This window comes from Tenrec ecaudatus, chromosome 3 (assembly GCF_050624435.1).
Source record: "Tenrec ecaudatus isolate mTenEca1 chromosome 3, mTenEca1.hap1, whole genome shotgun sequence".
Taxonomy (NCBI): Eukaryota; Metazoa; Chordata; class Mammalia; order Afrosoricida; family Tenrecidae; genus Tenrec; species Tenrec ecaudatus.
Genome location: NC_134532.1, coordinates 10,909,496 through 10,920,055, shown reverse-complemented (window position 1 = coordinate 10,920,055; position 10,560 = coordinate 10,909,496). Strand labels below are relative to the sequence as shown.

The 10,560-nt window shown below is 42.5% G+C and overlaps 1 non-coding gene across 1 annotated transcript; it reads right to left on the bottom strand.

Moving 5' to 3' along the window:
• Positions 1 to 2,114: 2,114 nt before the first annotated feature.
• On the bottom strand, positions 2,115 to 2,247 carry LOC142444135 (small nucleolar RNA SNORA42/SNORA80 family). Its single transcript, XR_012783797.1, has one exon. It is a non-coding gene; the product is annotated as a small nucleolar RNA SNORA42/SNORA80 family (small nucleolar RNA).
• Positions 2,248 to 10,560: the final 8,313 nt, after the last annotated feature.

Sequence of the window (10,560 nt, the reverse complement as noted above, 5' to 3'; positions counted from 1 at the left end):
CCGGAAAAAGAGGGCGGTGGTCTCCAGGTTCCGGCTTTTTAGGGCCTTCTGCTGGGAGGTGTGGTCGACAATACTAGTTGACCCCATTGGCTGGCCTTAATCGGCCCATCAAGGTGTACCGCCCACCATGGTGTAGTATCCTTCCCCCCCCCCCCCACCCCACCCCCACCCCCGACTTCCAGCTTCCTGTAGTGGAGAGTGGCCTTGGCATGTAGAGGAACAGCCCCTGGGTCCTATTCTACCTAACAGGTCTTGTCCCACTGACAAGAAAGATTTCCGGCAAGGGACACAGTTTAGACAAGTCAGAGAAAAGATTTGAACAGAATGAGTTTATAGATGGGGGATACTTTGGAAAGAAAATCCAAAGGGCCTTTAGCTAGTCTCAAAGTCCCAGAATTATGTAACGCTAGCCCTTGTATTGACTAATGGTGAACTTCCCACCAAGTGCTGGCTTTCTGATGGTTTTTCTGCTGTTGCCTGGTCCTCTGTAGGTTCTTTCAGGAATTCCCAACCCAGCACTCCAAGTTGTACATTATTTTTATTTTGAAACGGGGTGGGGGGGAGTTGTTAAAGTCAACAACCGATTTGCCATTCCACACTGCCATCAGGTCCACTCTGACTCAGTGAGCCCCACGAACAGAGTAGAACTGCCCTTGTGGGTTTCCAAGACTGTCACTGTATGGGAGTAGAAAGCATCACCTTTCTCCCTATTTTACATGAAGTAGAAGGAGATATCTTTAAATATTTCAAATGTGTTGAAAGTGATTAAAGAAATTTACCAGCTGCTCCTTTCTTTACCCTGATACTCATTTGTTTCTTATTCTTGTATTTTACTGTTTGTTTAATCAACCTTTTGGCTTTAGGTTAAAAATATATATAAAAAACATTTTAAACTATGGAAAAACAAGAAATATTGCATATACAACTGTATATGCATAGCTACATCCAGGAATAGACAAAGATAAGAGACTTGTAAACTTACACACTTATATAAGAAATTTTCAAAACAGCCTTCAAAAAGTAATTTCTAGAATTCAAATTAAATATGTAAAATGGAACACGACTTTTAATTATGCAGAAGAGCGAAACTCATGGTGACTATATCAGTTTTTATGTGTAGCTCTTAAATAAGTTTTTCTAAATATAAATAAATTCCCAATGACTGTGATTCCTGATCCATTTGACTTTATAATATAAACCCCTTCATTTTATCATACTATAAAAGACATAATGAACTTTAAATGCATTTTGTTAAATAAAAGAAAATAGCTTACAAAGACTATATGATTCCAACTACAATGATAACTCGGTTACCGAATGCTTTCAAACTCCAAATTTCCCCTACTGGAACAGCAAAGTTTAAAAAAAAAATCTGCTTGGTGTTCATAACTGCTAAATAGTGGAGCCAAAATTATGACTTGAAAAAAACTTGTAAGGGGCTGAAAGTGAGTCACACAGAATCTGGTGATGGACATAAAGGATCAGTCTAAGCACTGCTCTCACTCAGACAACATATAGAGCTTGGGTCCGTGCATTAAAACTTTGGTCATTGCACTTCTTTTGCACTTTATTTACATCTGGCTCTGAAGAGAGTTAGTGGTACCACCAGTAAAGCTAAGAGGAAAACTGAGAAGTAAAATAGAGTTTGTGTTAGGCCAGGTCGCCTAGAGAAACAAATCCAGTGACGCTCATGTATGTATAAGAAAGAGCTTTGTAACAAGAAGTAATTATATGTCAATCAAACATCCTAGTCCAGTTCAAATCAAATCCATGTCTGATACTAGTCCATAAATCCCTCTTCAGACTCATGCAGTCACAAGCAAAGATGCTGAATGCAGGAAGATCACGGGCTGGTGGGTGAAAAGTTTTGTGGATCCAAAGGCAATGGAAGGGTCCCTGCACTGGCTCCGGTCTCCTCGTGACTCCTCCAGCTCTCCCAGTGTCTAAACAGCAGAAAAGTGAAGCAGAGAGAGCAGTCAAGCCGGCCTCCAGAGAGCCATTTGTCTCAGTTGCCCTCCACCTTACCTTACCCTCCTAGTATTCCAGCTTCGCTTAATCGTCCAGGATGGGAGGGAGTGGGGTGAGACTGTACTTTCCTTTTTTTTTTTTTTTTCCACTGTGCAACCCGCTTCAGTGCCTGAAGCCCACGGGGAAAGCCAGGCAATAGTCTGGGGCTGCAGTGTGCTTTGGCCTGGGGCACTGTGAGAAGCCCATGGGATCGGACCTGCCGTAAATCCAAACCCAGGCACTGTACTTTATTTTTTAAATCATTGTATTGGGGCTCATGCAACGCTTATCACAATCCATACATACATCAATTGTGTAAAGTACACATATATTCGTTGTCCTCGTCATTCTCAAAATTCGCTTTCTGCTTGAGTTCCCAGAATCAGCTCCTCATTTTCCTTTTTCCGCGCCCCCTCCTTCCCTGCTCCCCCCTCCCTCATGAATCCTTAATAATTATAAATTATTGTTTTATCTTATCTTACACTGCCCCAAATCTCCCTTCACCCACTTTTCTGTTGCCAACTCCCCGCTTCCCTCCCGGTATTGCCACTCCCACCGCTGGTCCTGAGGGGTTCATCTGTCCTGGTTGTGAGTTTCCTTATTGCTACACTGAACCCTGAGTGACTCATCTCTTCCCCACTACCCCTCTTCAAGAAATGTCCGCTTGTCTACAGATGGGAATTGGGTCCCCATCATGCACTCCCCTCACTCACGATGATATGATTTCCCCCCGCCCAACCCACCCCGACTTTTGGTGCTTAAAACCTGGGCCCCTCTGCCCTTCATGATCACACATGTTGGTGTGCTTCTTCCATGTGGGCTTTGTTGCTTCTGGGCTAGATGGCCGCTTGTTTACTTTCAAGCCTTTAAGTCCCCAGATACTATATCTCTTGATAGCTGCGCACCATCAGCCTTCTTCACCATACTTACTTATGCATACATTTGTCTTCGGCATTTATGTGGAGAAGGTAATCAGACAATGATGGTTTTTGTCCTTTGGTGTTTGCTACCTCATCCCTTCAACACCTCGCGTTCACACAGGCTTGTGTGCTTCTTCTCTCTGGGCTTTGTTGCTTCTGAGCTGGATGCCTTCAAACTTTTAAGACTGCAGATGCTATATCTTTTGATAGCCGGACACCATCAGCTTTCTTCACCACGTTTGCTTATGCACACATCTGTCTTCAGCGATCATGTCAGGAAGGTGGGTATCATGAAATGACCATTTAGCTGAGCAAGGTGCTCTTGTATTAAGGGAATGTGTGTGAAGAGGCCCAATGTCCACATGCTACCCTACTACTAAACTTATAAAAATATGCACATAGATCTATTTCCCCCATAATCATAAATATATTTACATATGTACATGTCTGTATTTAGGCTTCTATGTATGCCCTATGCCACCAACTCCTTTCCTCTATTTCCTTACACTTTCCTCCTGTCCCACTGTCTTCATTCTGGTTTCAGTAATTCCTCTCAGTTACCTTGCACTTGGTCACTCCCTACCAGTCCTCCCATCCTCTCCCTCCACTGGTTTTGAACCACTCATTGTTCCCTTGTCCCTGGGTTGGCCAACACCTCCTCCCTTCCCCTACCTCCCACACTCTCATTTTCCTCCAGGACCATTTGTCCCATTATTTTCTTCTCATAATTGTTTGTGTAGCCTATCTTATCTAGGTGGACCTGCAGACATATTATTATGTGCATAAAATTGGGGATGGCTTTGACAGCACCAAAGTGGCACATAAAAACATGGCAACAACAGCAGCAACACCGACAAACTAACAAACAAAAAACCAACTGACATACAAAATTTAAAAGAAGCGAAAAAAAGAAAACAAAAAGTGGGGGGGGGGGGCGGGAAGCCTGTTAGTAGTTCAAGGTCTGTTCGTTGACCTTTAGCAATGGTTTCCGGACTATTCTGATGGGGTGCCACGTCCTGGCCCCAGAGTCCATCCTTTATACTCCCTCTGGACCTCCTTGCTCTGCTTCCCCCGCCACTCCATTGCACGCCCCTAGTGTTTTGCCTTAGTGTGGTGGGTTCAGCTCAGTCGCACATTCCCCTCGGTGTCTCAGGTGCTGTCCCGTGTAGGGCCATGGGTCAGTGCAGGATGTCTCGCATCTCGCCATAGGGCCGGCTATATGGTCCACTCTGTACATTGGGCCCTCTGAGCCGGGCTATCATCCTCTGAGCTTGGTGGGCCCAGGTGTGCTCCACTCCATTCTTCCTCCTTCCTTTGCTTCAACTTCCTTCTGGGTGTGGTGTGGTAGGTCAGTTCCTTTCCCACACCAGACGATCTATTTTCATTTTCTGTGGTACTGCCTTCGATGATGGGAGTGGGGCTAATTCTGGATGTGAACTGCATATGGTCCAGTCTCTTTGTGGATTCCGCCACGTGTTACTTTGCCCTCCTGGTTTAGCGTGTCATGGTGGAGTCCGTATGCATGTTCTGGTTCTGTGGGGACACAATCTATACTCCTCCTTGGGTGGGTTAGTGCCCTGTTCCCCCAGTGCCATCAACTCAGTTTCTCCCCACCCGCATCTCCCACCACCTGCCCCCCTTCCCCTTCTTTATGCTGGGCTCTCATGTACCTCCCGAGGTGTGGCCTGCCCTCCTTTCAACTATCTATGCTTCCACCCATTTATGGTGAGATAGGTGTTTATTCTTCTATTCTTGGTTTGCTGATTGCACTTACCTCAGGGGACTCATGTTATACTGTCCCTTTGAGTCTGGCTTACCTCACCTAACATGATTCCTTCCAACTCTTCCCATGAAACAACATGTTTCATGTGACCATACATGCTTTTCAGTGGTGCGTAGTACTCCATTGTGTGAATGTGCCAGGGTTTACTAATCCACTCATGTATCAATGGAAACTTAGACTGTTTCCAAGTCCTTGCGATTGTGAATTGTGCCGCAATAAACATTGGAGCAAAGATGACTGGTCGTGTTTTATTTGTTGCTTCCACCGGGTATATGCCCAGTAGAGGGATGGCTGGGTCATAGGTAGATCAATTTCCATTTTCTTTAACTATCTCCAGATTGCTTTCCACAGTGGCTGTACAAATCTACATGACCACCAGCAGTGGAGGAGGGTTCCTACTTCACCATAGCCCCTCCAACACTTGTTGCTCTCTGATTTGCTGATTTGGGCTAGCCTCAGGGGAGTTAGGTGGTGTCTCATGGTTGTTTTGATTTGCATTTCTCTTATGGCTAGTGACAGGGAACACTTTCTCATATGCTTATTGGCCACATGGGTCTCCTCTCTAGTGAAAGTTCTTTTCAGTTCTGTTGCCCACTTCCTTAGGGGTTAACTGTTTTTGCTCTTTTTCAGGTCATGATGGTGTTGCAGATTTTAGTAATGAGCCCTTTGTCCAATGTGGCCTTACTTAAAATCCTCTCCCAGTCTGTGGGTTGTCTTGTCACCCTCTTGGTGAAGTCTTTCGAGGTGCACAGGTGCTTTATTCTTCTTAAATCCCATTTTTCAATTTCCAGTTCACCTGTGTGTGTACCCTTCCCTATTGCAGTGAGCCTATGAGTTCCCTGGGCCAGTGCTCTGAGGTTGGTCCCGATTCCCTCCTTGATCTTCCTGATGGTTTGGGGTTTAACTTCTAGGTCTGTGATCCATCTTGAGTTTATTCTAGTGCATGGGGTGAGGTAAACGTCTTGTTTCATCTTTCTACATGCAAGTGGATATCCATTGTTTCCAGCATTAAGTTGAAAAACTATCAGCCTAAGATCACAATTTTGGTCTCTTTCCTTTTCCCAGTTCAAGGCATTGGAACACATATATATTACTTATACTTGACCATAGATTTCCAGAGTAGTGAGAAAATAGACAATATTTATTTACCAGGCAAGTTACTTTTACCGTGAAGATGGTTGTATTTGGACCATCTAGTAAGGGCAATTCTGCCTGTTTAGTGAGACATTCTTACATATGGAATGGTTTCCATGGAAACTCATCTGCAGCCCACTGATTCCATGTACTGTATGTTCTGGCCACATAAATAATGAAAAGCTGTACTCATTTTTAGTTAATGATCTCCACATCTTCCCATTTAATAAACAGGATAGGTTTTTCATATCATCAGAAGTAGCTGAAGATAAAATGAAGGAAATGCAAAAGCAGTGTAAAGGCTAATAAACCTGCACTTCAAAAGTACAGTGCACCCTAAGCAATTGTTTCCTTTCATCACAGACCAGAAGATCCGACATGTCAACTAGTCATTCAGACATTCAGACCTTTCCTGGTCTTGCTTATTGGCTGCTCTCAAACTCATTAAGAATCGAAATTACCTCTAAAAACATGTTTGAGAGGTGACCCTGAGCAACATCTTTCTGTGTAAATTATGTCAGGTGTTAGCTCCTCAAAAAAAAAAAAAAAGCTCCTTTATAAAAAAAAACAACAACCCCCCCCCCCCAACTCCTTTATTATAGTGAATTTCACAAAATTGAGCTGTGGCACGCTTTTGTTAGGTTCTTTGCTATAAAGATTTATAATTTTTAACACCTGGGCTTTTTCCTTGTGTATCTCTGAGTATCATATTCTTTAGCAATTAATTTACAGAAAAATATAAACAAATATTAGCCCCTTAAAAGGATTTTTGGTTTCTTTCCCCCTACCAGACAAATTGAAATGTTTTGGAGACTAGAAAATAAAGGAATTTTAAGTAATGCAATGTTGATACTTAAAAAATGTTTTTCCTTCTTTCCCAACACAAACAACTAAGAATTATGGGCCCAACTTGTGGTCTAATCTAAGTAGACAATATTTGTTTTTTAACTAAAAATTATTTTAAGCACTTTAATTTTTAGTTCATATTTTTTATTAAAGTATCACAGCAAAATAAAGTTAGAGGATAAGGAGAATAAAGAAATATTGTTGAATTGGATATGAAAGAAATAATCTTTAGTTGAATTCTCAGAACTCTTTAAAAATTGGGATAGGGGGGTGGTGGCGGTAAGCAAGTGGTGTTAACAAACACAGGGACAAGGGAACAACATGGGACCCAAAATGGTAGAGTGCGGGGAGTGGCAGGCCTGGTAGGGAATGATCAAGGGTAAGGTTACGTAAAGAAGAGGTATAGCTGTAACCCAGGTGGGGACGGAGCATGGTAGTAGGGCAGGAGGAAAGTCAAGGGAGATGGCGAAAAGAGCTAGGAGTCAAAGGGCATTTATAGAGGTCTAGACAAAGACATGTATATGCAAATATATATATGAGGATGGGAAGTAGATCTATGTTTCTATATTTATAGATTTCATATTAAAGTGGCGGAAGGCCTTTGGGCCTCTGCTCAAGCACTTCCTCAATGCATGAATACTTTCTTTTATTAAATTGGCACTCTACGATGCTCACCCTCCGACACAACGGCTAAAGCCAAAGCGGGCGAACAAGTAAATGTGGTGAAGAAAGCTGATGGTGCCCAGTCTTAAAGGCTTGAAGATAAACAAGCGGCCATCTAGCTCAGAAGCAACAAAGCCCACATGGAAGAAGCACACCAGCCAGTGCGATCGGGTGGTCCCGAAGGCATCAGTTAACAGGCATCAAAGAACAAAAAATCATATCATTGGCTGCACACCTCCATGATAGGATCGCTGAAGACAAATGGGTGCATAATCATATGTGGTGAAGAAAGCTGATGGTGCCCGGCTATCAAAAGAGATAGTGACTGGGGTCTTAAAGGCTTGAAGATAAACAAGCGGCCATCTAGCTCAGAAGCAACAAAGCCCACATGGAAGAAGCACACCAGCTAGTGCGATCACGAGGTGCCAAACGGACCAGGTATAAGGCATCATGATATATATATATATATATATACCATAGTGAATGAAGGGGGAAGTGCAGAGTGGACACCCAAAGCCCATTCGTCGGCCACTGGAGATCCCCTCACAGAGGGGTTTAGGAGAGGAGATGGGTCAATCAGGGTGCGATGTAGTACCGATGAAGAACACAGCTTTCCCCCAGATCCTGGATGCTTCCTCCCCCCAAGTACCATGATCTGAATTCTACCTTGCTTGACTGGATAGGGCAGAGGTTGTACACTGACTGGGGCATATGCGAACTGGAGGCACAGGGAATCCAGGGTGGATGATACCTTCAGGACCAGGGGTGTGAGGGGTGATACTGGGAGAGTAGAGGGTGAGTGGCTTGGAAAAGGGGAACTGATTACAAGGATCCACATGTGACCTCCTCCCTGGGAGATGGACAGCAGAGAAGGGGGGGAAGGGAGATTCCGAATAGGGCAAGATATGACAAAATAATAATATATAAATTATCAAGGGCTCATGAGGAAGGGGGGAGTGGGGAGTGAGGGGAAAAAAAGAAGAGGACCTGATGCAAAGGGTTTAAGTGGAGAGCAAATGCTTTGAAAATGATTAGGGCAAAGAATGTACGGATGTGCTTTATACAATGACTGTATGGATGTGCTTTATACAATGTATGTGTACGAGTTGTGATAAGAGTTGTATGAGCCCCTAATAAAATGTTTAAAAAATTAAATTTCTATGTGGAAGTCGGGGAGGATGGAGAACAAAAATGCCCTGACTTTTCAAGGCTGGAGTGACCTTCGTGAACAGTTTGTTTTCACTCCAAGTAGGCATTCTTTGGAATATATTAGGTAAAGAAGAATGGCTTTTAATAAATTATTCTCAAGACAGCAAAAATTTGGGAGAGGGAGTGCACTACATCTTTCTGAGCTGATTTCATAACCAAAGGTGAAAGCTATCAAACCTATTTATTGTATGAAAAGGAAGGGGATGCGAAGATTAACAAGTATGACTTTAGTACCAGTATTTTTTAGGCTTCAGTGTATCACATTCCTCACCCTACCCTCACACACAAACACACACACAGAAATAATAATTTCCTGACCACTGGATGCTTGGGAATTAGCTCTTGTGGTAGAATGAATTGTGCATTGGCCTGCTAGTCACGGGGTCGTCGATTAAAACCCGCTAGACCCTCACTGTGAGAACGACGAGGTGTTCTTGTCCTGTAAAGATTCACAATCTCCGAAACCCATAGGGACAGTTCAGTGGTGTCCCACAGGATTGCTGTAGTTTGGAACTTGATAATAGTGCATGAGAGAGGCTTGGGAGTGTGTTGTGGACAAAGAACATGCATGACTCAAGCAGGGTCCTAGTCAAAGAGATTAAAGTTTGTCAAACTGCCAAGGGTGATTCTAAACAACATCCAACAACAGGAGCAGTTGGGAACAACATAGGTTTTGATGTCTTCAGAACTTTTAAAACTCTGTCTTGGCCATTTATTAACCATTGTAGAAAAGCTACTTAATCTCTTGGAACTTCAGGAACTTTATTGGAAAAATGACTACTTTGCAAAAGCAAAGTAGTAATGTAGCAAGGAGCCTCTCCAACATTATAGAATCAAGGTTCATTTCTTTAATATATAAAGAGATATAAAGAGCTCATATGAAAAGATGCCCTCTTATAAACCATCGAACTAAACAAAATTAAAAATAATGAAGATTTGTTTTTTCTTGAGCAAAAAAAATAAATATTATAGGAATGTGGGAAAGTAGAGATACTCTTACATACTTTTGTTCATATGTAATATATTAATTGATATACATTAGTTAATACAAAACTTATTATGTTAAATTTTAAAATGTATATACCTGAGGTAGTTAATTTATTGTGCCAACCTGGCTGATAAACACATGTGGGCTTAATTGAAGGGTGGAGGGATAAATGGCTCAGTGAGCCTCGCCTTTCTAGTTCATGGGTCTCTTGCTTTCTGATGGTCGGACCAGTGTGCAACTGCCTTAGTCAATTCCCTGCTTTAGCTGGCAAGACTGACTTCCTGAAGATGTCCCTGAGGAGAAGCCACATGGACCTACCCCGAAGCAGCCCTGGGTGCTGGAGCACCCATGTGGAGACCCCTGCCAGTGCTGAAATGGTTACACATTCACTGACTCTGCTTTCATCCTGCAGTTGGCAACATTGTGTCTGTTTTGTGAGATGGAGGAGGACATTGTGGACTGGTGTTAGACATATGGGTTAATGGGTTAATGTTGGACTTAGGGTTTGGGCAGCACTGGGTTTGGATGTGTTCTTGATGCGCACTTAACGTTTATATAAAAAGTTATATATAAAACTTTTATAGATGAGTTTCTGTGGATTTATTTCTCTAAAGTACCCAGACTAATACATTAGGAATGTGGCAAAGTAGAAACTCTTACATACTTTTGTTCATATGTAATATATTAATTAATATACATTAATTAATATAAAACTTATGTGGAAATTTAAGATGTATGTACCTTTATAGTTGTAGTTCTATTATTCAAAATATATCCTAAGAAATAACCAGTCAAAGTTATAAGCTATATATGAAAGATTATTCCTTATAATCCTGTACATACTAATACACCCCCAAACGAAATCAAACCCACTTGTTCCAAGTCAATTCCCGTGTACATTAATTAACACTGTAGCAAAGAGCAGGCAGGGTTGATGAAACTGTAAATCTTCACTGGAGAAGGTAGCCTCATCTTTCTTTGTCAGAGTGGATGGTGGAGAACTAGTGCTG